This window comes from Diplotaxodon limnothrissa, linkage group LG1, assembly GCF_057381915.1.
Source record: "Diplotaxodon limnothrissa isolate DT_005_m linkage group LG1, D_limnothrissa_male_GT1.1, whole genome shotgun sequence".
Classification (NCBI taxonomy): Eukaryota; Metazoa; Chordata; class Actinopteri; order Cichliformes; family Cichlidae; genus Diplotaxodon; species Diplotaxodon limnothrissa.
Window position 1 is genome coordinate 11,390,829 of NC_140596.1, and position 24,832 is coordinate 11,415,660.

General features: G+C 40.6%; 1 pseudogene; it reads right to left on the reverse strand.

Annotated features, from left to right (window-relative positions):
* Positions 1 to 11,098: 11,098 nt before the first annotated feature.
* Positions 11,099 to 20,410, reverse strand: LOC146639432 (UDP-glucuronosyltransferase 2C1 pseudogene; annotated as a pseudogene).
* Between the last annotated feature and the right edge of the window lie 4,422 nt (positions 20,411 to 24,832).

Here is a 24,832-nt window from a genome sequence, read left to right on the forward strand (position 1 = left end):
TCACACACACGGAAGTAAATAAAAGGGGGAAAAACAGCGGCTCTTTTTACAGTACCGGCTCTTTCGGTTCGGCTCACTAAAAAGAGCCGGCTCTTTCGGCTCCGAACCGGCTCTTCAGGTTGTTTTGTTGCTTTAATTAATTTATTATTAACAATAATATAAAATTATGCACAAAAGGAATTACTAACGTAAAAAAAAGTGGTTTTATTTATATATGTTTATATATAAATATATGCGGTGGCCCCTAGAGACAAAACACGTACAAACTAGTGATGGGTCGTTCGCGAACGAAATGGCTCTTAGAGCCGATTCTTTGACGTGAACGACGCGAGCCGGCTCCTTATCGCGAGCCGTCACGTTTTTTTTTTTGTTTTTTTTTTTCTTTCTCTCAGCCTCTCTCTCGCACTTTTTTTCCGCTGCACTCTGGAAGCGAGCCTTGTGCTTTACGCTGGGCAGAGGGGGGGAGGGGCGGTAGTTACACTCAGTAGCACAGGAACAGAGCCAGAGAGAGAGAAAGAGAGGCAGGGACAACAACATTAGAAAGGTATAGTAATCATCCACAACTATTTTCGGTTGCAGATGATAAAGGATTCAGAAAGTTTATTCATGCAGGCCCATATGACAGAGAATATGCATGTTCTTTTTGTTTTCATATTATAATTTATATTTAATTGTGTTGTGGTTTGCAGTGTTTTATGTTGTTTTCACTTTAAATTTGTAAAAGAAAAAAGCTGAAAATTTAAATAGTTAAAACTTGAAATGTGAATAGTTGATTTTTGTATTATGTGATTTATTTATTACATTTTATGTGGAGTGAATAAATAAAAGTATATTTACGGTGGCCCCTAGAGACAAAGCACATACAAACTTCAAATCACGTACGAACTCTGAAGCATGTACAAACTCCAAAACACGTAAAAACTCCAAAACACGTAAAAACTCCAAAACACGTAAAAACACATACAAACTCCGAAGCACGTAAAAACTCAGAAGCATATAAAAACTCAGAAGCACATAAAAACTCATAACACGTACAAAAGACAACAGAAGTGCTCCAGGATGCTGGGCGCAGTGTTGAGCCTTTGTTATCTTGTGGCTACACAAGCCAGCAAGTACCAACGACCGGATTTGGTGTGTGGTAGTAACAGGTAAATGAACTTTTTTTAAAATTATTTGAATATATATGAGTGCCTGTGTATAAATACACAAACAATACACACATGCTTTCAATTGTGTAATTTAAGTGATCTAGTAGCTCTGCTTTGGAAGTTCAGTTCATGCTAGAAATGTGTTTTGGAGTTTGTACTAGTGATGGGATTTCCGGCTCTTTTTAGAGAACCGGCTCTTTCGGCTCGGCTCACTAAAAAGACCCAGCTCTTTCGGCTCCGAACCGGCTCTTCAGGTTGTTTTGTTGCTTTAATGAATTAATTATTAACAATATTAATATATATATATATATATATATTAGGGGTGCAACGATATTCATATCGATATTGAACCGTTCGATACAGTGCTTTCGGTTCGGTACGCATATGTATCGAACAATACAACATTTGTAATTTATTTTATCAACTTTCCTTCTGACGATGCTGTCTGTGTTGAGCGCTCAGTGAATCTGTGTTCGACTACTCCGCCTAGGCTGCACTGTCGAGCGCAGATCCACTGAGCGCTCAACACAGACAGCATAGTCAGAAGGAAGAGAGCAGGGCAAGCTAGCGAGACAGAAGTTAAGCTCTACTTGCAACAGGCAAATTGAACCTCATTCAGATCTGGCGTTTGGAATTATTTTGGTTTTCATGTGACGTATGACCCTGAAGGTAAGCGAGTCATGGACTAAAGTAAAACAGTATGTTGGATGTGCCATGCAATGCTCAATTACATTGGTGTGAACTAGTGTGTTAGCGCAGTTAGCTCGTTAACGTGTTTGCCGTCTAGCCCCATGCACGGAGCGATCGGCGGTAGCTCGTTAACGGAGATTTGCCGTGTTGTGGCGTTAAGGTCATTTCAACGAGATTAACCTGAAAGCACTAGTGGGAACACAACGAATATGACTGCACATTTACGCCGACATCATCCTAGTGCAAAGACAAAAACAACAAGCATGCTACTAACTTTAGCCGAGTCATTTAGACAGCTGTTAGCACATGATTCTCCTTATGCTGCTGAGAATATAGCCCAGAAGAAGCGGATAGTATAGCTTTTATTTTGGAAAGAGCCATTTCTCTGTAATAAACTCTCTTTTCCAAAGATGAGTGGTTCCTCAATCAGATACAGGGCTTGCAATATCGCTAGCCCGACGTCCCGGAGCTAGCGATTTTTTCAGTCGGGCTACCAAAATCTATCTCTTCCCTGCCCGTCGGGCTATTGTAGGAAAAATATATGTCAATGCTTTTGCATTCTTTCAGAAATGTAGCTGGGTAATTATGTCATTGGCATCGGTGAGCCACTGTCAATATGTGACATATTGAAGTTGCGTTTGAATTTGCGCTTGTTTTTTTGCTTTCACTTTGCAATCGTGCGAACTGTGTATAGAGAGCGACAGCACTGATCTGTGAGTGATGATAATTTGTGCACCAATTCCTCTGACATCGTCTTATTAATCGTTAGCTTACTATGCAAACATGACAAGTGAAATCTCCCGCAGCTTAAACATGTGAGAGGTTGATCGCGCAGAGAATCGCTGAGCTTATGTGAGTGAGCGTGTAAAAGCATTTCAGTTCTGCTGAGCCAAATAAGACAGGTCAGGGTGAAGAAGTGACAGCCAAAGAAAAGCTTACCACAAAACGGAGAAGTTATGACAAATCAGACTATAAGGCAAAAAGAAAGTGCAGCTTTATGGTTTCATGGACAAAAGAATTTCTGTGGCTGCAATATGATGAGCTAAATAACCAGGGCTGCACATAAGTGGTCCGCAGGTGCGCATTCGCTGTCAAAATAAAAAACACGCACAAGGGTTAGGGTTAAATTTAAAAACTGTACTTTTGAGTTAAAATATATATTTATAATTTTAATAAATGACAAATTAAAAATGCATGAACATTTTTTTTGTATCGAAAAAATATCGAACCGTGACACCAAAGTATCGAACCGAACCGAACCGTGAATTTTGTGTATCGTTGCACCCCTAATATATATATATATATAAAAAACACCCAGCACGCCCCTGCGGGCGGTTTATCCTTCAAGCTCGGGTCCTCTACCAGAGGCCTGGGAGCTTGAGGGTCCTGCGCAGTATCTTAGCTGTTCCCAGGACTGCGCTCTTCTGGACAGAGATCTCCGATGTTGTTCCCGGGATCTGCTGGAGCCACTCGCCTAGCTTGGGAGTCACCGCACCTAGTGCTCCGATTACCACGGGTACCACCGTTACCTTCACCCTCCACATCCTCTCGAGCTCTTCTCTGAGCCCTTGGTATTTCTCCAGCTTCTCGTGTTCCTTCTTCCTGATATTGCTGTCATTCGGAACCGCTACATCGATCACTACGGCCGTCTTCTTCTGTTTGTCTACCACCACTATGTCCGGTTGGTTAGCCACCACCATTTTGTCCGTCTGTATCTGGAAGTCCCACAGGATCTTAGCTCGGTCATTCTCCACCACCCTTGGGGGCATCTCCCATTTTGACCTCGGGACTTCCAGGTTATACTCGGCACAGATGTTCCTGTACACTATGCCGGCCACTTGGTTATGGCGTTCCATGTATGCCTTGCCTGCTAGCATCTTGCACCCTGCTGTTATGTGCTGGATTGTCTCTGGGGCATCTTTACACAGCCTGCACCTGGGGTCTTGCCTGGTGTGATAGACCCCAGCCTCTATGGATCTTGTACTCAGAGCTTGTTCTTGTGCTGCCATGATTAGTGCCTCTGTGCTGTCTTTCAGTCCAGCTTTGTCCAGCCACTGGTAGGATTTCTGGATATCAGCCACCTCCTCTATCTGCCGGTGGTACATACCGTGCAGGGGCCTGTCCTTCCATGATGGTTCCTCGTCTCCCTCCTCTTTCTTGGGTTTCTGCTGCCTGAGGTATTCACTGAGCACTCGGTCAGTTGGGGCCATCTGGTACCAGGAGTGGGGCTCCAATGAGCGCATGCTCTCGTGGGTTCATATATATATATATATATATATATATATATATATGTATATGTGTGTGTGTGTGTGTGTATATATACATATATATCATAATAATCTGACAATACTGTAATATTGGCCATATGTGTGGTCTCAGCCTCAGATACTCAACTAATCAAAGTGATGTCATGACAAAAATGAATGACCAACAAAACATTCTTCTCCTTCATTTCTGTCAAACAATGCTGTATGTAACATGTCTCGCGGTTAGCATCATGGTTGCTAGGCAACCTGAACAGCGCGACGAAGCGCTGTTTTTTGTTATTTTCCAGCAACTGCAATTCAAGTTGACTGAGGAGGATGGAGACAGAGAAAGAGGACTGAGGGTTGTACAAGAACAGGAATAACAAGTGAGCAAATAGGGCTTTGGAGCGTGATGTCACGGGGGTGGGCGTGGAAAGGATTTTGGCCCGATCCGCCATTTTGGGGGTCTAGCGCAAGTGAAAACGGAGCGAAGTCACACACAACAGCCATGGTTCGTATTTGCTGTGTGGTCGGCTGCAATGTTCGATCACACGACCGGCAAGAGAATAAGCTTGAAAATGGTTTGTCTTTTCATTCTTTCCCAACCTGGAAGCAACATGAGCAGCTCGTGTATCGATGTTACCAAACGAAGGCGTCTAGTCTGGATAGCAGCTGTGAGACGAGCTGACGTGCAGATCTCTTCCATCTCCAAATATCTGTTGGTGCTCCAGACATTTTCATTCCGGTAAGTTCTAAATATGTTCATATCACTCTTTATAGCCTATTAGTTTTATTTTCGATGCACTCTGAGCTCATAGCAAATTAGAACAAACATCCTACTGAGTGATTTTGCAGAACTACCTTCTATCTATAGAGATGCTAATTATTTGGCATTATTGCAGCAAACCAGCCCATGAAATGGATGAAACACATCATGACTGGGTTCCAGCGCTACACAAGGGACCTGCTTCAAACATACCACCATGCCAATCAGATTACTTCTTCCATGTGAGGGTGAAGAGGTGACCCTTCTGGATAAGATGGTGAAGGTTTGCTGCGTTTGGTGAGCAGTGTGATAATAAAACCAGGGAAAATGAAACCTGCTCCTGTTAAATATTCTTTAGTCTTGTGCTGTTAAAATTGCTGTATTTTTTCAAAAGACACAGTAAATAAAGTAATGTTAGTAGTGGGTGATATCATGTAAACACTGTCATGATTTTGTGTAAACATTTTGTCATTTGTAAACTATAAATGACATCATCATTGTAACTGATGTGATGTTCTATAAGGTGGTTTTAATAAAAAAAGGCAAAAATTAGTTTGTTTCTTTATTGAACTTTTGAACAGTGGGACTCAGTCAGTATATATTCAGTAAATGCAAATTATTTACACGGCAGTGCACTACAGGCATACATCTAGACCCCTAGATAAAACATTATGGGTCATTCCCACAACCCACAGCTTTACTGTGTTCCAGCAAAGTATCCAATAGCAGTGACAACTCCTCCACAGTAGCAGGTGGGATTTTTCTGTTTTGAGGACGGCTCCTTTTCCCTGTCACTACAGATGGTCTGTTTATGTTTTGATTGAGAGCCTTTTTTTGGGCAGCTGAAGAGTAGAAGTCTATCTTATGGCCAACCTCTGGCTGTATCTTGGTCACATTGCCCAGCAAAACCCAGTATGCAGGTTCATCTGTAACGGTCCTTGTGCCACAGATCAACACTGTTGCTTCTACATTAAACAGAAGAGCAGCGACATGGCTGCAGGTCTCTGCGACTCCGGCCTTACAGCTGCAGTGGGCTGCTTCAACCTTCCCTGTGATGCTCACAGTGACCCATGGCTGCAATGCTGTTCATTCAGTCTTTGAGAGTGCAGGACCTGAAACACACACAGACAAAGTTCCTTTAAAGACAAGAACTATGAGCCAAGGCCGACGTAAATCTGTTTAATCTACTTTATCACAAATGTAACAAAGTGTTTAGAAAGTTAGCACATACATGTAATTTTTCATTTCTTTATGTGTCCATCTATAGAACGCTGCAGGTTATAGTGTAAATCTGCCTGTTCTCTGTCAGAAACCTGCCTGCAGAAAATGAACCTAAAGGATGTAATGCAAGGATGTCATCACTTTAGAGATGGAGAAAGCATAAAGTGACAATTATGAATCACTTAATATGATAAGGAGATTCTGCAGGTCATTGATCAATATATAAAATTAAAATAAAATGTATTTTTAGTGACACAGGATACAAACATGGAAGCAAGATGTATAATTAGAATTATTTATAATAAATATGAATAAATTAGTGCAATTTCTTTAACCATAAAGAATAACAATCCTTCAGGAGAATGTCACATCAATGCACTGAACTCACTATGTTATCCACCTAACAGCCTCCACACGTTCTCACTGTAATTTCCCCTCATGAATGAATTTATGCTGCACTAATCTGAATGTTTGCAAGGAAATCAAACGCATTTCACTCGCAGTACTCGAGCTGACTTACCTTTGTTTGAATGACGACTTGTACGCGCTGACTCCACAGATAAGGTACGAGAATGTCAGGCTACGTCAGTAGCGGTTGGTCTTCAGGGTTTTTACTCCACGGCCGTATTTCATACGGGTCCACATTTCCAATGCAGGCTATTTTCTGCAAGTACCGCCGCTTCGCCTCTGGACGCGATCGGTCTCTATACAGTCCATTCTCTTTTGAGCTGCTTTTAAGCATCTTTCTTGTAGTCGTCGTTCCAACACAGTGTGTTTGTGTTGATTCGTAGACCCCGAAAATGGCGCTGCGCTCCCATAATGCATTGCGGCGTGACGTCAACTCCAAAGCCCTATAGTGAAGTTGGCTGAAAAAAAAACCTGTATTTTTCACAAAATAATTTTCCATGTATTTCATGATTGCTTTGTGTGCTTTTCAGTAGCACACTTAAAAGATGTTAGTCAACATTCTAAACAGGAAATATTGATATGATTGGTAGCATTTTACAGTATTCATACTGTGGTGGTCGTAAGTGTGAGTAATTCCTCAGATAAGAATTAGGTGGATTTCAGCTTCTCAATTCCAATTAAAGTCAAAAACAGAAAAATCACAGTAGAGGAACAAAGTTCTATGCCAGCCGTTTTATTGAACAGTGAAGCTCAGCAAAACAGAAGGAAAAGCAAAGCTCCCCTAGGGTGTTTGCCGTAAGCGCATGGAGGTTAGGACCAACCCCAACGAGGTCTTGCCCATGTCCTTTTTTTGAAGAAACCAATTGTCCCACCTCCCTGCTGCTGAGAAACTTTCCAACGCGCCCAAAAACAGCAGGTGCAGGCGCATGTACGGGCCAGAGTCCGGCCAGGACGCTGGTTGAGGGCCCTGCCCAAAGGGACACCCTTAGATTAACCCTTTGCTTTGCCTTCTGACAATAGGTCACAACATGGTTAACGTTCACACATTAGTACAGCAAATAGCATAGTTTTTTGTGATAATTTTATGATATACATCTGAATAATACTTGACCTAACTACATCAAATATATGGGTTAAATGCTTTACATAATAATAAAGACTCCAGTGTATGTTTATAGTGTGTGTGTGTATATGATCACATAATCCATACAGTGATTTTATTATGTCTTACCATGTTACTATTTTCTAAGAGACATATTTCTGAATGTGCTGCATGAAAAACATTTATTGTGTGTGTGTGAGGGCAAAACACCTCGTGATAAGACTCTATGTGAAAGTTACAGAATAAACAGTGGCTCAGGGGGTTGGGAATCGCATCTGTAACCGGAAGGTCGCCGGTTCGATCCCTGGGCTCTCTGTCCTGGTCGTTGTGTCCCTGGGCAAGACACTTTACCCTACTTGCCTACTGGTGTTGGCCAGAGGGGCCGATGGCGCGATATGGCAGCCTCGCTTCTGTCAGTCTGCCCCAGGGCAGCTGTGGCTACAACTGTAGCTTGCCTCCACCAGTGTATGAATGTGAGAGTGAATGAATAGTGGTATTGTAAAGCGCTTTGGGTGCCTTGAAAAGCGCTATATAAATCCAATCCATTATTATTATTATTGCAAAAGTATTCGGCCCCTTTGAACTTTTCCACATTTTGTCACATTACAGCCACAAACATGAATCAATTTTATTGTAATTCCACGTGAAAGACCAATACAAATTGGTGTACACGTGAGAAGTGGAACGACAATCATACATGATTCCAAACATTTTTTACAAATAAATAACTGAGAAGTGGGGTGTGCGTAATTATTTAGCCCCCTGAGTCAATACTTTGTAGAACCACCTTTTGCTGCAATTACAGCAGCCAGTCTTTTAGGGTATGTCCCTACCAGCTTTGCACATCTAGCGACTGAAATTCTTGCCCATTCTTCTTTGCAAAACAGCTCCAGCTCAGTCAGATTAGATGGACAACATTTGTGAATAGCAGTTTTCAGATCTTGCCACAGATTCTCGATTGGATTTAGACACCAGACAGGTCAGAGATAAAGTTATTGAGAAATTTAAAGCAGGTTTAGGTTACAAAAAGATTTCCCAAGCCCTGAACATCCCGAAGAGCACTGTTCAAGCGATCATTCAGAAATGGAAGGAGTATGGCACAACTGTAAACCTACCAAGACAAGGCCGTCCACCTAAACTCACAGGCCGAACAAGGAGAGCGCTGATCAGAAATGCAGCCAAGAGGCCATGGTGACTCTGGACAAGCTGCATAGATCTACAGCTCAGGTGGGGGAATCTGTCCATAGGACAACTATTAGCTGTGCACTGCACAAAGTTGGCCTTTATGGAAGAGTGGCAAGAAGAAAGCCATTATTAACAGAAAACCATAAGAAGTCCCGTTTGCAGTTTGCCACAAGCCATGTGGGGGACACAGCAAACATGTGGAAGAAGGTGTTCTGGTCAGATGAGACCAAAATGGAACTTTTTGGCTAAAATGCAAAACGCTATGTGTGGCGGAAAACTAACACTGCACATCACTCTGAACACACCATCCCCACTGTCAAATATGGTGGTGGCAGCATCATGCTCTGGGGGTGCTTCTCTTCAGCAGGGACAGGGAAGCTGGTCAGAGTTGATGGGAAGATGGATGGAGCCAAATACAGGGCAATCTTGGAAGAAAACCTCTAGGAGTCTGCAAAAGACTTGAGACTGGGGCAGAGGTTCACCTTCCAGCAGGACAACGACCCTAAACATAAAGCCAGGGCAACAATGGAATGGTTTAAAACAAAACATATCCATGTGTTAGAATGGCCCAGTCAAAGTCCAGATCTAAATCCAATCGAGAATCTGTGGCAAGATCTGAAAACTGCTGTTTACAAACGCTGTCCATCTAATCTGACTGAGCTGGAGCTGTTTTGCAAAGAAGAATGGGCAAGAATTTCAGTCGCTAGATGTGCAAAGCTGGTAGGGACATACCCTAAAAGACTGGCAGCTGTAATTGCAGCAAAAGGTGGTTCTACAAAGTATTGACTCAGGGGGCTAAATAATTACGCACACCCCACTTTTCAGGTATTTATTTGTAAAAAATGTTTGGAATCATGTATGATTGTCGTTCCACTTCTCACGTGTACCGCACTTTGTATTGGTCTTTCACGATGAATTCCAATAAAATTCATGTTTGTGGCTGTAATGTGATAAAATGTGGAAAAGTTCAAGGGGGCCGAATACTTTTGCAAGCCACTGTATGTTGAGTGCAGATAGATATATAGTGTATATAGTTATATAGGTATACATATCATACAACAATCCACCACACTACCACTCTAAACATGGCTTGAACACGATGGCTGCCACTATATTGATGTGACAGAATCTGTTCTCCACTCTCAACACTGGTGTACATGATGCTCTGTGATGCATCTGCATAATAAAGAGAGGGTGTTTTCTGAATTCAAAAATTTTAATATGAAAACAACTCTATTACCAGTTTGCTCTGTGTATGTGTCTATGGAATGGCAGGGTGATTTTCCAGTGTTTGCGCTGAATAATGCTACTTGAAGTGCTTGATGAGTTGGTGAACTGTGTGATTAAGAGACTGAAATAGTGTTGTGCATGTTTTTATTCTTGTCTGCTTTGCCACAAATTTTGATTTAACTTCTTTCACAACTGAGCCTTTGCCTTGGGTTTGATGACTAAAGGCTCCACACTAAAACTGATGGAATAGATTGGAATCTCTGATTATTCACTCAGAATTATGCTTAGAAACTACAATAGGCCATCCAACTAATTAGGTTGCTTTGGAAGGTAACATTGTAATGTGTATCCAATTTTAAATGTGAATTTTCAATTTTCAATCGGCATATTCCCTTAATATCAATTACAAGGCATGTATGACATTATGATTGTGAGCTGAGCCCCCCTAAAAGCTTGAACCTAGAATCACACCTGTCACTGGGTAAAATGAAAATAGCTGATATCAAGTCCATTATAGTAGCTGATGACCCAGGAAATATCTCATTGCAAGATCTCATGCAGAGTACACTTCACACTATTTAAACTGCTTTACTCAGCCTAGAGTTGCTGGCATATGTGGAATTCACTTTACACTCCACCTCCTTCTCAGCTCCACCTTTTGTGTTATATATTATATGGAAAAAATACCAGGCTGCTTACATATTATATTTACATGAGCTTCTCAGCCATGAAACCCATTCCAGCTTACAGTTTTGTGCTCATACTAATGTCAGAGGAGGTTTGGAAGCCTGCAGTTACATAGTCAGCAGAGTGTTGTTGACTTTTATGCACCATCCGCATCAGCAGTCAGTGATCCCACTCCCATGCAGGCACATGCAAAGCTGAGGGCACTGGCTTCCATTTAGTAAGTATTTATTACCAAAAAAGTAAATCTTGTGGTTGGAAAGTCATTTCAAGTGTTTTATTTGTGCTCATTATTATGAAATCACAATATGCATTCAGAAATATTTTATGAAAATATAATTCTGAATAAAATCTCAATAAAATACAATAGAAATACAATGGGGTTTTTGTCAAAGTGCTGCATTACTGAAATCCTCCATCACCTACGTTTCACTTTACGTTTACACATCCCAGTGTATATACACCTAATAAGGTAGAAAGTGGTTAAAAGCACAAGCAGCATAGCTCCAGCCAGGAACAAAACTACATCTACAGAGTGGTAGGAATACCAGGGCATTCTGTAGGACTGTGCTTTCAGGTGAGCTGCTCCTTTGTGCCTCATGACAAACTCTATCCAGAAGAGGGCGTTATCCAGTGGCTTTACTGGCTTATCTCTGTGTAGCCTGGAAAGTCTCTGCATGTTCGCCCTGTACGAGGGATCATTCAGGACTTCCTCTATGGCCTTCGGGAAGTTGTTGTCTTTGTCCACTGTAGTTAATGTAAGTATCTTAACTCCTCCTCTGTCTTTCAGACGTAGCAGGTTGTCATACTGATCAAAAAACACAGGTATTCCCACAACTGGGACTCCATGATAAATAGCTTCTTGGACTCCATTTGTTCCTCCATGTGCCACAAATAGTTTTATTTTTGGATGTCCTAAAAGGTCATTCTGTGGCATCCAGTCCACCAGTAAAGTGTTATTGCCCAGAGTGGCTGGTCTGTCACCTTTATACTTCCAGATCACTTTCTGTGGCAGTTTAGCAAAAGCTGCAGCGATCTCATTTGCTATGTCAGCATGAAGTTCAGTCACAAAAGTCCCCAGAGACATGAGGATGAAGCCATAGTCTCCAGAACTCTCCACAAAGTCCTCCAAGTGCTGAGGCAGAGGTTTAGCAGGTTTGCACTGGAACCCTCCGATATAAACAACATTAGGCATTGTGGGCCGTGGGTACTCAAACACAAAGTCCACTCTCATCAGCCAAATGTCTGCATCAGTCATTAACTCATTAAAATCATAACCAGGCCCAAGATATTTGTCAGTTATTTTCTGGTATGCTAGTTTAGCCACCAGGTTGTTTTGTGTTTGTGTTATGATGTGTAAAACCATGTTTGTAACTCTCTGAGAAAAGGTCATCTTGTCAGTATACCCAGTTCCAGTCACAGGAATGTAAGATAATGGTGATGGAGCTATGGAAAAATGAGCATCTGCAGTTATTACCCAGCGAACATTATAAACCAAAGGAAGGTTGAGATATTTGGCCAGAATGACTCCACCACCCCAGCAGGGGTCAGCGAGTATCACGTCAAACTTGCTTTCATTTAAGTTTCTCATCAACAGTTTGTCATCTACTATTGCTGTTACAAGTTCACCTATAGTTCTGTGAATGTCAACACATTTGCTGAACATCTCTACACCCATGTGGATAAAACCTGACAAGGAAAGAGCACCTTGTTCAGATTCTATGAGCTTAGCCACCATTTTTGACATAATCTCCTGAGTCACAGGGTTTTCCACCGGAACTGTTAAAATATTATAACTAGAGGAAATATCCTTGATGTACCAGCTTTTACTGGAACACAGAATTGTTATGCTGTGTCCTCTAGAGTGCAAAGCCTTTAGTAGAATATCCATATTTACCCAGTGGCTGCCTTCTGAAGGAAACACTAAGATGTTACCTCCTTCACAGGCTCTGGGAATAGAAATGAGCAGCAGCAAAGCAGTGCAGCAATAGATCACCCTCATCTGAAATGAAGAAAAAAAAAATGAATTTACTGACATGAAAAAGATGTTCACAATGGAAACGGACTATGAAAATTTCAAACTACATTTTTTTACTTTGTCAATGAAAAGTTTGAGGGTGATGCAATCACAAGCCATCCATATATGCTCTTGCACTTTCATGATTTATTAAGCAACTTTCTGTTTCATCACCGACATTTTTGAATTTGTAATAATATTTATAATAACATATTTGAAGTTGGTACACGTTTTGTCATTGGTGCAGATAATTTATTAGCTTGAGGTAGGTTGCACGTTTTAAAAAAGAAGGCGTGTAACTGCATAATTGGGAGGTTTTTTATTTTATTTTATTTTTTATTTAATAAAAAGATACTGACAGCGAACTGCTGAAAGCGGATGACGTAAGAGTCTACCGAATGTTGATTGTTTGACAAAATAGAGAAGCAGAGCCACTGAATGTAGAGAACGGAGCTACGACAGAGTTCACCGGGAACGGAAGAAGCACGAAACAAACAATAAAGATTAAAAACTGCAGTATTGAAAGTGCAGACGGTGGCTGCAATCGATACTTTTCATTGTTTTCAACGTTCTGCTTCGGCTCTTTGTATGCTATAACTCTGCTCTTCTCCGTGTCTGACCGATGGATCAACAATAGTATAAGAATGCGTAGCCCACACACCAGTTGTACCTAGGGTTGCCAACTCCCTGAAAAATAAATAAGGGACACCTCGTGGCCAGGGCCGGGCGACCCAGTTGTCTTCACCCTTCCCAGTGTGGTGAATTTTCTAGCTCTTTTTTTGTGTGTGAAATTATTTTTTTAACCATTTGACTTGAAGTTGATTTAAGTACATGCATATTCTATTCTTTGTGATATGAACACATGTGAAACAAATGATCATTTAGCCATTTATTTTTAGCTCAAAATGACAACATTAACACAGTAAAACAGGTCTCTTTCTTAAACAGAAGCCTGTCATGCTTAACTTTTGAGAATATAAGTAAATCTTTCTTTAAAAGAACTCTGTCCTGCTTAACTTAAAATAATAGAAAACAATAGAAAGAAAAATATTCTTGTAACAGTGCACATTTAGTGCATTTAGTACAATTGGCTTCAGTTGAGGTATTATTTCAGCTTTTCTAATGCTAATCAGCTGCTCCTGTTTGTAAACCCGCTTGTTCCCATGATTACGCATCTTAACTCATCATCATTATTCATCTATGTATTACTTTTATGTATTAGTCATCTATTTGTTGTAATCATCTATCCTTGCAGTCGTTTATTACACAAAATAAATTATATTATCACACTTCTGGCCACATAGCGCTGATATTCACTGCACATGCCCATATTAACTTTTTCCAGCCAGGTGTTTTCCTTTTCCCATTCTTCCCTTTCTCTGAGGGGAACAAACATTGCTGCTCTAATGCTGGGCTTACACTGTGCGGTTTTTGGCCCATTTTGAGCCGATTTTTGAGTGATCGGACCGATTTTGGCCTTCATCGTGCGTCGTGTAGTATACGTGGGGTAACGAGAAGTGATTAACACCTCACGACCAGCTCCCGATCATCAATCGCTCGTGAAGGTGTCACCACAGGCGCTCACACTGCTCGCGCGCAAACACGTAAACGTCGGTGAAAAAGACGGAGCAGCACAGCAGTGCAGCGTGTGATCTGGCAACACGTTCTCACTCCCAACTCGTCAAACGTGTGACGCATGGTCAGGCTCCCTCTGCTGCACTTATGGACGCGCAGGGTACCCCTCTCGCGTCGGGAATTGACGTGAAGGGTCCTCCGATTGAAGAGATTGCCGGGAAGTGCCTGTTGTCGGTATATTTAGACATTTTCCAAATCACATTGTAGTGACGTATACTGAACACAATAAATTATATAATGTAAACAACTACCTGAAAAACAGGTAGAACGATACTTTTGTATCGTTTATTGCATTTACGGAGGGAGTGATGTATGCTGGGTAATGGCACAGCTAGCTACTGGGTGACTTTATTCACCCGCTTCGGCTGTTATCAGTCCATACATTAGCGTTATTAGCACAAACCAGTCCCATAGATATGGGCCATCTCCTGCTAGATTGTTCAGAAGGTTGTTCTCATCCATCCAGATGGAGGATCACTAACAGGAGCGTGGGAAGACTCCAGAATCCACTCTGGCTGGAATCCGGTGGATATGCAGTGTGTACAGGTAAGACCATTTAAACGGACAGCATTTATAGAATGACTATTAAAAGTCAGCGAGTGTCAGTAATGTTAATGTGGTTATGTTAGTAATACACCGAGTGCTAATATAACAGCTTTAAGATGCATTTGTAGATATTATTACGTGTTTTACCGTCTTTATGGTGCTAGCTTAAAGTTACGGCGTAAACGTTAGCTTATATTGGAGGAAAGCTGTTACTGTTTAAACGATGTTAGCACAGAAATATTAGCTTCTGTCATGACTGATGAAGTTACTAGTTAATAAAGTTTTCAGTAAAGTGTTTAATCGCAGCCACAGATTGACAGCAAATATCTCGGTTAGCTTCAGTGCATCTATAATAAATATGTGCAAGTTTCAGTGCTTCGTTTAAACTGTATGATACTTGTACTGACCCAGGGTCAGTGTAAAATACAATCCTAGCTGTGTGAACAAAGCCTGGCTCCTTTAATCCTGCATGACAAACCTCAGGATGCAGGCTATTATTAATCTTTCCTGCTGGCACACCTGTCACACCTGAGAGTCAGCTAGAAACTTACAGTGACGTGGACATCATGCAAAGACTGCCAGACTCTGTAATACTGCAAATGATCAGTGACTCAGGTTAACACTAAACTTTAAACGGCACCTCTGTGTCTCTGTGTGCTGAACATCTAGGATTGAGTCAGGCTGCATTGACTGTGGGACTTTAATGTGTTAAAAGCAGGTTGAAGACGGCTCAGAAACATTTGAAGATTAAAATTTAGCATTATGGCTGCTGGTGGTTTGTAAAGTCTCTACTCAGCTGTATTTTTGTTACTAATTTATGTTTGTTGTTGTTTAACACAGATTTCAGAAGAGCAAATATGCTTAATAGTTTAACTAGATTTCATTTGTCAGTGTGGGACTGCTGAGTCACCTGAAGAACTCATTTCATTCATTCTCCACATGATGTTCATTTACAGAAATGTTTCACAGGAACTGATTCCTCCCAAAGGTTGAACTAGTGTGTTTCCATAGATTACCTCTGTATGAATGTACTTCTTAAATGAAGGCAAGTGTTTGTCCTGTTTTGTTCCTCAGGTACAGTACGTGATATCAAGGGCAGGCGGTCAACACTGGGGGAAGACAAGAAGCAGACGTACTTCCAAGAGGGAGCTGCAGTGAGGTCAGAGGTCAGAATCTGAAACAGCTCAGGTTTATATTTTAGAGGTTATAAAAAATCAAAATGTATTTATAAAGAAACCTTTAAATAATAGTCATAATTATGATTATTATAAGAAATATCAAACATTTAAGTGGATTTTCTGTTACACATATTGTGTTAGCCCTGCAATAAACTGGCAGCCTGTCTTTGTCCTGTATCAGCTGGGATAGGCTTCATCCTCCCGCAACCCTGAATTGGATACATTGTATTCCAATTATGTAATCTGATCATTTACAAACTCAAGGTTTATAATCAAAATGTAAGTAATAATTATAAAATGGGAAAGCAGAAATAAGTGTGACATGAATGTAAATGTGTGAGCTGACATAGAGGACAGCTACATGTAGTCTGAAAAACCTTTGTTGTCAAGTTTGCTGGTATATCAGCACGAGATCTTCTTACATAGAAGAGACATTAAAGTCTCTAACTCAGTGAAGCATTATTGGTCCCGTCTGTTTGGATAAATATAGTAAGTTGATGTATGTCCATTTATTGACACATTTTCTTAAGTGCTTATCCAGCTCAGGATCACAGTGGAGCTGCAGCTGGATATGTTCACTAAATAAACCTTACAAAAGTTAACAATAAACCTGCATCCATGTACGTTGTTGTCCACAGGATGAGAAAATCAAACTGGAAGACTGTGGAACATGTTAATAAATGTTTGTGTGTTTATGCCTGTGTCTTTCACAGGAGGCGCTGGAAGGTTTCCCTAATAGTTCCTGGTGAATCAAAGCAGAACCATAAAGGTTGCTGGATTGCATGATGGCCTTACCCCTGAGCAGTCATCCTGTTACAGGAGGAACCAGTTAGAAGCTGTTTTCAAAGTAGCTGAGCAGATTTCATCTCAAGTAAGCAATTAAGTGTTTGTTCGTTTGTTCTGCCACTTAAAGAGCATTTAAGGACGTCTTTCGAGTGTCCAGTTGAATTAATTCTACTGGCTCTCATGGTCATTTGTTATTATAGACATATTTTTCATGTTCATCCAGCTATTTAGTAAATTCTATCTATTTAGTAATATCCGTCAGCTATAAAATGTAATATAAATATAAAAATATCTAAATATCTCCTGTCCTTTATGTTTTAATGATGTAAGTCTGTTTACATTAGCATTCCTCACATATCAATGAGATGCTGTACAGTACAATCCTGCTGACACAGCAGAGGGATAACGACGGCTATTCAACATCGTTACACGACACATTCGAGCTGCATGATGCAGACAAAGTGACTAAATCATCTTTTTTGTGGTTTATTGTCTTCAAACCAGCAGACAAAGCCGATTGCAGAAGATGTCGGAGAAGAACTTCAGGCCGTGGACTGAAAAGGTATTTTTTTCTTGTTATCAAAAGACATTTGGAGTGGCAGCTTCTACAACTGGTTGTGCTGAAGTAAAGCTTGCAGTCTAAGAAATCACAGTGTTGATATTCAGCACAAAGAGAAAAGCTCACTTGTTTGAATTAATTTACAATCATAGTTTTATAAATTCTGACTGTAAACAGCTTTTACAGCTTTGATATTGTTTGACAATCGATATCAGGTGATAGGGTTTAATTTAAAGGTTTCTGTGTCCCAATGAGCCATTCACACTGATCAGTGTCAGTTTAACTGTAACACATTCATTATTTAGATTCAACAAAGAAATAACTGAATGTAAAAAAATGGCAGCCCTCAGGCAGGTTTATAGAGATATATGCATGCATTATGAAATTTATGTATCCCAGATAATTGTTATACATCTAGTCATGGCAGACCCACCCCTTCCTCCCAAGTTAACTGCAACCCAAAAGAACTAGTGGGGCTATTTACACACTCACAACCAGTGTGGGGTAAAAAGAGCCACCAAAAAGCTGTCAGCCACAGATGTGCTAGAAGAGTTAGAAAGTCTAACAGGGGACAGGTACTCCTGCCCAAATAACATGATATAACCCCACATACAGCCCAGCCATAAAGTGAACCAAGTCATTTAGTTAAAGACAGCATGGGACCAAATGCATGTAACCAGCCTGCATCAACCTGACATTTCTTCCTCCTGAATTAAATGAATGAATGGATGAAAGTTAAATGACTACAAACCTAAAGCCACTAGTTCCCACACTGGAGCTCCCTGACACTGTGTGTTAACCGTATTTAGCTTGTATCAACAGTTGTAACAGGCTAAGCCACCTGAGACACTGCATTGAATGATTGTTCCTGTCTTAATGGTTTCAGCTCAGATGTTCTGCTTTTTCCTTTCAGTAGATCAAAGCAGCTCGTGCTCCTTCTGCTTCCAATTTAGAAGAAGAAGAAGAAGAAGAAGGCGAAGGCTTCAGCGAAGTGGCGTTCATGGTCTCAGTGAACAGTCATGGTCACACACTGCATGTGGTTTTAAAAGCAACATGTCTGTTCACCACAACAATGGAGATGTGTAATATTAGTGCAGCTACGGTTTGTTCTTGAACATCAGTTCTGTTTTCTACTTTGATCACTTAGACCAAAAAAGTGTTGTTTTCAGATTCTTTCTTTTACATCTATAAAGCACCTGCTCATTTTTTATTACAATTAGTTTCACATGAATGTTAGTGTTTCCTTTATGATCTTTTAATGCTTACACTACACTGTACATGTCTACATTAGAGACATTTCTGTTTCCTGTTTCTGTTGACTCAGAGTTGTGAAATGTTCTTTTATTTGATACACAATATGAAGCTCATAATTTTCTTACAAATAAAACTCTAATGACAAACATGAACAGCTGTGCTTATTTCTGAGACATGAGTTTTTGAATGTGTTCATATTTAGACAGTGTGCATCTGTCTGCTGAAACTGTAATGGTGAACCTGAGGTGATGGTCAACAGAAGGCAAATATATATCAATATAAAACAATATTGAAGTAATGTCTTTACCCTGTGCAGCGTGTGGACGCTGTGCACGCAATCACCTTATTCACTGTAGTAAACATGCCCCGCTACCTCACGTGACTGACTGTCTCCATGGTTACATCGTATATTATTAGCTATGTAAACAGCTTCCAAAGATACCGCCATAGCTCTCTGCAGCTGTAACACTTAAACACTTTGCAAATCATTTCATGTTTTTGATAGTTATGAAGACAGAATATGTTTCTAAGGTCATGCTAGGCGGTTGCTATGGTGGTTGCTGTGGACTTGGGTGGACCGCGTCCGATTCCTGTTATTAGCTGTCCGCCGCAGGAAGGCTGCGTTCCATTTAGAAGTAGTGACAGTCTGCCGCAACTCGAACTCAAACCCCGCTTTGTTCTTTAATTATAGGCCTTTTATAGCCGTTCATGACACGCACACACACACATAAAGCACTTTGCCTCACCATGAGAATGCAAGTTTACCTAACCTAACCTTAAAGTATCTGATATAGGATAGAAAAATGAAGCAACCAGAGATTTAATGATGAAGACTCTGGGTTCTGTAGTTCACGTTTTACAGTCCTGAATGACTCTTTGCATATGATTCATTGAAGAGGACTTTAGAATGCACTTTACATTTAGACTGTTGCTGTTTCATTTTTTACATTGTTGCCGTGTTATGTCATGAATAAGGTTCACCTGCTGGGGGTTTGATGGATCAGCTGGACAATACAGTCAAAGACAGACTTCATTCATCATATGCAAGAATCCTAGTTGGATTTTTGTTGTCACTCATGTTTTTGAACCAAATATTGAAAACAATTCTGACAGACTGGATACCTGGTCAGGGTGTACGTTACCTTGTACTCAAGCATCCCAGAACAGAGCCCTGCCCCACCATGAGCCTGGGTGCATACGTGGTTATAATATAAAAGGACCGATACTGAATATGAATATTTCATGAAAATTGAATTATAATACAAATTAGTAATAAGGGTTTCTCTGCGCCCTTATCTACCCCATACTCAAAGAGCTGCGGGCAGAGAGGGTGACAGGCGAGGATGGCACTGAAGAGAAGATGCTGGGTTTCTGGAGTCTCCTGGTCCTGTCAGTATTAGTAGGATGCATCTGCTGTCTTCTCGTGGATGCTCACCTACCTTGACTCGTTCCAGCGTGGTATGGATTTCCCAACACTGCGGACAGTGGCCCACGTCAGAGATGTTTAATATTGATTACATATGTCTGAATTGCTAACCCTAACCCTAGCTCAACAGACCACAATGCCCTGGACTGTCAGTATTATTACATGCTGTGAACATAAGTACCTTTGATCACAGTTTATGTTGTAAAAGAGAAGGAATATTGGAAAGAAAGATCAACATTGTGATATTATTTCTTCCAAACTGACCAGAAACATGCTTGTCAGACTCTCACAGCAAAGGATCAGACTCACTGTGCATGACAGCTCGGGCCAATGATGTCTGTCAGTTGTTTAGTGCTTCTGTACAGTTAGGGTCACCGTCTCTATTTCAGAATAATTAATATGCAGAAAACACTAAAAGTTGATTGTCTTCCAATATTCTAGCATAATTAAAAAACTTTGACTTTGTGAGTACATATTATTAGTCCTAATGCCAGTATGAGTCTTCATAACTCCTGCTTTGAAATACTGAACTTTAAAATTGACCTGATGAAAGATCATTTACAGTGGCACTCTGTCAGGATCATTCTGACTGTAAGATCACTGTATTAATCTGAATCCTTCTGAAATGTGCTGTGAATGAATGCTGATGCAACTCACTGTGGGAAAGCTGTTAATAAAAGGAATCTGTGACACATGCAACACATTCACAGAGGAAGAGGACACAAAGGGAGGACACGCAGAGGCTGTGTTAAAGTCAGAAATCCAAATCTTTATTAAAAAACAGGCGGCGGTTACAAACAGGAAGACAAGCAGTCCATCAAACAGTCTACAGGGTCAAACATACAGAGAATTCAAACAGCAGTAAAAAATAACTGGACACTGAAAAACATAAAGCAATGTGTGACGCAATAGAAGGAAGCAGCGCAGTATATTCACTGAATTATCATCAATTACAAAAGAGAAAAAGGACGATTTCTAAGGATCATTTTCTTAAATGCAGTTAGAGTGTGGCTGGTAAAGATGGAAACATACAGAATGTAAACTGTGTGAGTTTGTGAACTTTGTTAGTAACAAATGAGGTAAAAAAAAAACAAAACAGACAAAACACAGAAAGAGGCTCTCAGTATTCATTAATAATTAGAAAGAAAAATTCTGGTCGTGGATTTTTACAGTCTTAGTTCCGCTCGCTGTCATCATTATAATCATCATGATCAATGGCGAGGTCCTGAGTTGGGTGGGGCTGTCTCTGGTGATGTCACCATGAAGGAACAGCATCTGGCACGTGTTGGTGAAACATCCCAGTACACTGGTGTAGTTTCCTCTCCAGCTGTTTGACATGTGACACTTGAACATTAAGGGGAAGAAGAAGAAACAGTGTTAGGTCAGGTGACCACTTGGTTTCTAAAGTAACTGACAGGAAGTAACCAGGCCGTTAGAAATGGATGGCATGTGTTTAGAGTTACTGTAGTTGGGTAACTCTACTTACCAAAAGCAGCAGCACACAGATGAAGGATCAGATGCTGAATGTTGCAGGAACATGCTCATGTGTGGTGGTCATTCAGTGCTGCTCCGGCAGGTTAGACAGTCCAAGACTGATATGCTGCCCATCTGAGAGTTTGAAAACACACATGCAAAGATTTATTTTGTATTACAGTCAAAGTTGGATGTTCATTTTTGTCCTTTAAAAATGTTTGTGTATTTGAAAGCACTAACATTTAAGGATGACTCTAATCGTCTCTCTCTAAGAGTGTCTCCTTTAAAGGGGAGACAAGTGTATCCACTGATCCACGTCACTTTACCTGGATGATGACTCCTCTCTCCCTCACTCAGAAACACTCCTAATATAACCAAGCAAATAAATAATATTGAAGATTTACTTACATCATTACAAAAACAGCAAAAACATCTCCCTTTGATTCCATTTCTCCATTCCTGCTGAACATCAGGCAACAAATATCTCAATAAATCACAGTAAAATGTAAAGCACATGTTTTCTCTGCTTTGTCTAACCTCTGCAGAGCCTCTGTCAAGAAAAACATAACTGTAAGCATAAAACAAATATACATTCATAACACGTCACTGGACAAACCTCGGTCAGTTGATTTCCTCTGTGCAGTGCAGACGAGCATCAGTCAGCGAGTGACTCTGCTGGTTCTTCTGAGGAAACACCACCGTCTCTCCACACCGTCACCATCTGTGAGCACAAACTGCTGCTCTGCCAGCATGTAGGAATCACATATCACACACACAAGGGTGAAGAAACATCAGAGCTCAACTTTGGATACTTTAGATCTAAACAGATCAAAGTAGCTCTTAGTTTCAACAATCAGTGAAAAGACAAACAATGATACCAAACTGATTCTGTATGAATACAATATGGTATTTTCAATACAGCTGTCAAATTAATTTATTAAAACTAATACAGATATATGTATATTTCTTTTGATAAATTAGTTTGCTAAATTATATAAGAATATATTTTTATTTTTTTTTCATTTAACAATTGCAACTGAAAGAAATTAAATATTGAACAAAAATATATTGTCACATTCTGAGCATGCTCAGCACGCTGACAGACTTGAAGTTGCTACAGATTTTAAGAAGTGATAATTATAGGGAAGAAACTTCTCTTTTTCATCCGTTTAATCAAACATTTGATGCCTCAGCTGTCTCAGTCTATAGCGTTCTGCAACTACAACTAACCTGAAGCTTGGATTTGGCTGCAGGTGCCCCTGTACATCCTTCTCAGCAGCACACATGTGGGTACCATTTAATCACACTTCTTCCTGAGCTTTGCTTCATCACAAGACCAAAGGTGGCATCCTGTGTCACAGTCTTATCATCATCCAGAAGAAACATTTGAAGAAACATCATGGAAAAGAAACATTTACGCGCCTCCTGGTTTTGTTTTCTGATCCTGCAAAAAGACTGAGGACAACAAAGCCCAGAGAACACGAGATACACAACATCCAACATTCAGACTCAACAGCCTCCATAAATGAAGAGCACCAGGTTGGTTCAGTTATAGTAGATATGAGCATACTTCACATTACTGGGTATGAATAATAATGAGGAGGCAAACTTTGAAGATGCAGAGCATGATGTCCCATCATCAGACTGTAAACAAACATCCACCAGGCTTCTTTGTTGGCAAAATTGATGATTCTCCCATCAGGGATCAGTAGAGTGTAGAAGCAGCAGTCACTGAAATATTACCGTTTCAGATAAGAAATCTAGCACATAAAAGCCAGGGTGGGAGGGATCTCTGCAAACTGACTTACCTCTGCAAGTGTGAAGCTCAACAAAAATCTGACTCTCCAGTCACAGACAAACAAAAAACTCCAGCTGGGAGATAGAAAACGCTGTCTGGGTCCTGCTGGATGTTGCTGGTCAGAGTCCCACATTAGCAGAGTGCTTCTTGGTCCCACTGACCCATGTGGACAGCGACTGTGGAGAACTGTTCTGGAAAACAGAGAAGAGAATTAAAATGACAAAAAGCCAAACAGGATTTCCACAAAGACTATCTTGGAATCAGCAATCAAAAAAATCACTGGTTCATATTTCAATTAAATATGAACAGGTTCCTCAAATGTACGCAGTTCAGATCTGATTTAATTTAATTTCCTTCACACAGCACATTCGTCCAGGCTGACAGGTAAACATAGAATTAATCTCAGGTAACATGACTCATAGTAGAGATTCAGTAAGAAAGATTGCAGGCTCTAATATTATTACCACACAATCCAAGGACACACCAACAGCTCAGATTTGTAGAACTATTTAAACAAATGTCTTCTGAATATTCAATTCAGGTTCACAGTGGGAGGGTGGGGGGGGGGGGGGGGGGGGAGTCGTGGAATTTTTGAAATAAAGTCTGCAACACAGAAAGAGCTGTGATCAAGCTATTTATTACTGCGCCAACACACATCAAACATCACAGTTCAGTCATGTCAGCGCTGCCACAGAAGTGGTGCTCCTACTCCTTTATGCATTCCAAGGAAGAGGGAGGAAGTTACAAACTGATCCTACCACACTTCAACGGATCAATGGTTAAGCTGTTTTGTGCCCTTGGCCTTATCAGCACCTGTAAAGGGAGTTGTTTTCTCAAACTGCTGACGCTGAAGTAAGTTCATCTAGTTTTAGAAACTTTCACTGAACAGTCTATAACAGTGTCACAACTAAGCATATGCATAAGCACTTGAATACTTAAAATGAGAATAACAGAACATTTCTATTACAGAGGCTAGAGCCTGTCCCAGTAGTCACAGGTAGAGCACACCTGGACAGGTCACCAGTCTGTCAGAGGACTAACACAGAGACAGACATCAGAGTAACAAATCTATTTAAAATTAATGTAAGTTTGCTGCAGCTGTATGTATGAACATGTGTTTCTGTGCTCACAGTCCACCTCTCAGGAACCTGCAGTTCACTTTTAGTCTACTTTAAACAGACCTCACAAAAGGCTGATGTGGCTGGATCAGTAGTCTGATTTAAGTACGATACCTTTGGCCAGGGATTAATCTGGTACATCGCTTCACTGCAGTCTTACGTATTTTCCCCACACCTGAATAAAAAATACTGATATATACAAATAACAGCTTCAGCTGATGCAGTCTGACTCAAACCTAGATGTTCAGCACACACAGACACAGAGGTGCCGTTTAAAGTTTAGTGTTAACCTGAGTCACTGATCATTTGCAGTATTACAGAGTCTGGCAGTCTTTGCATGATGTCCACGTCACTGTAAGTTT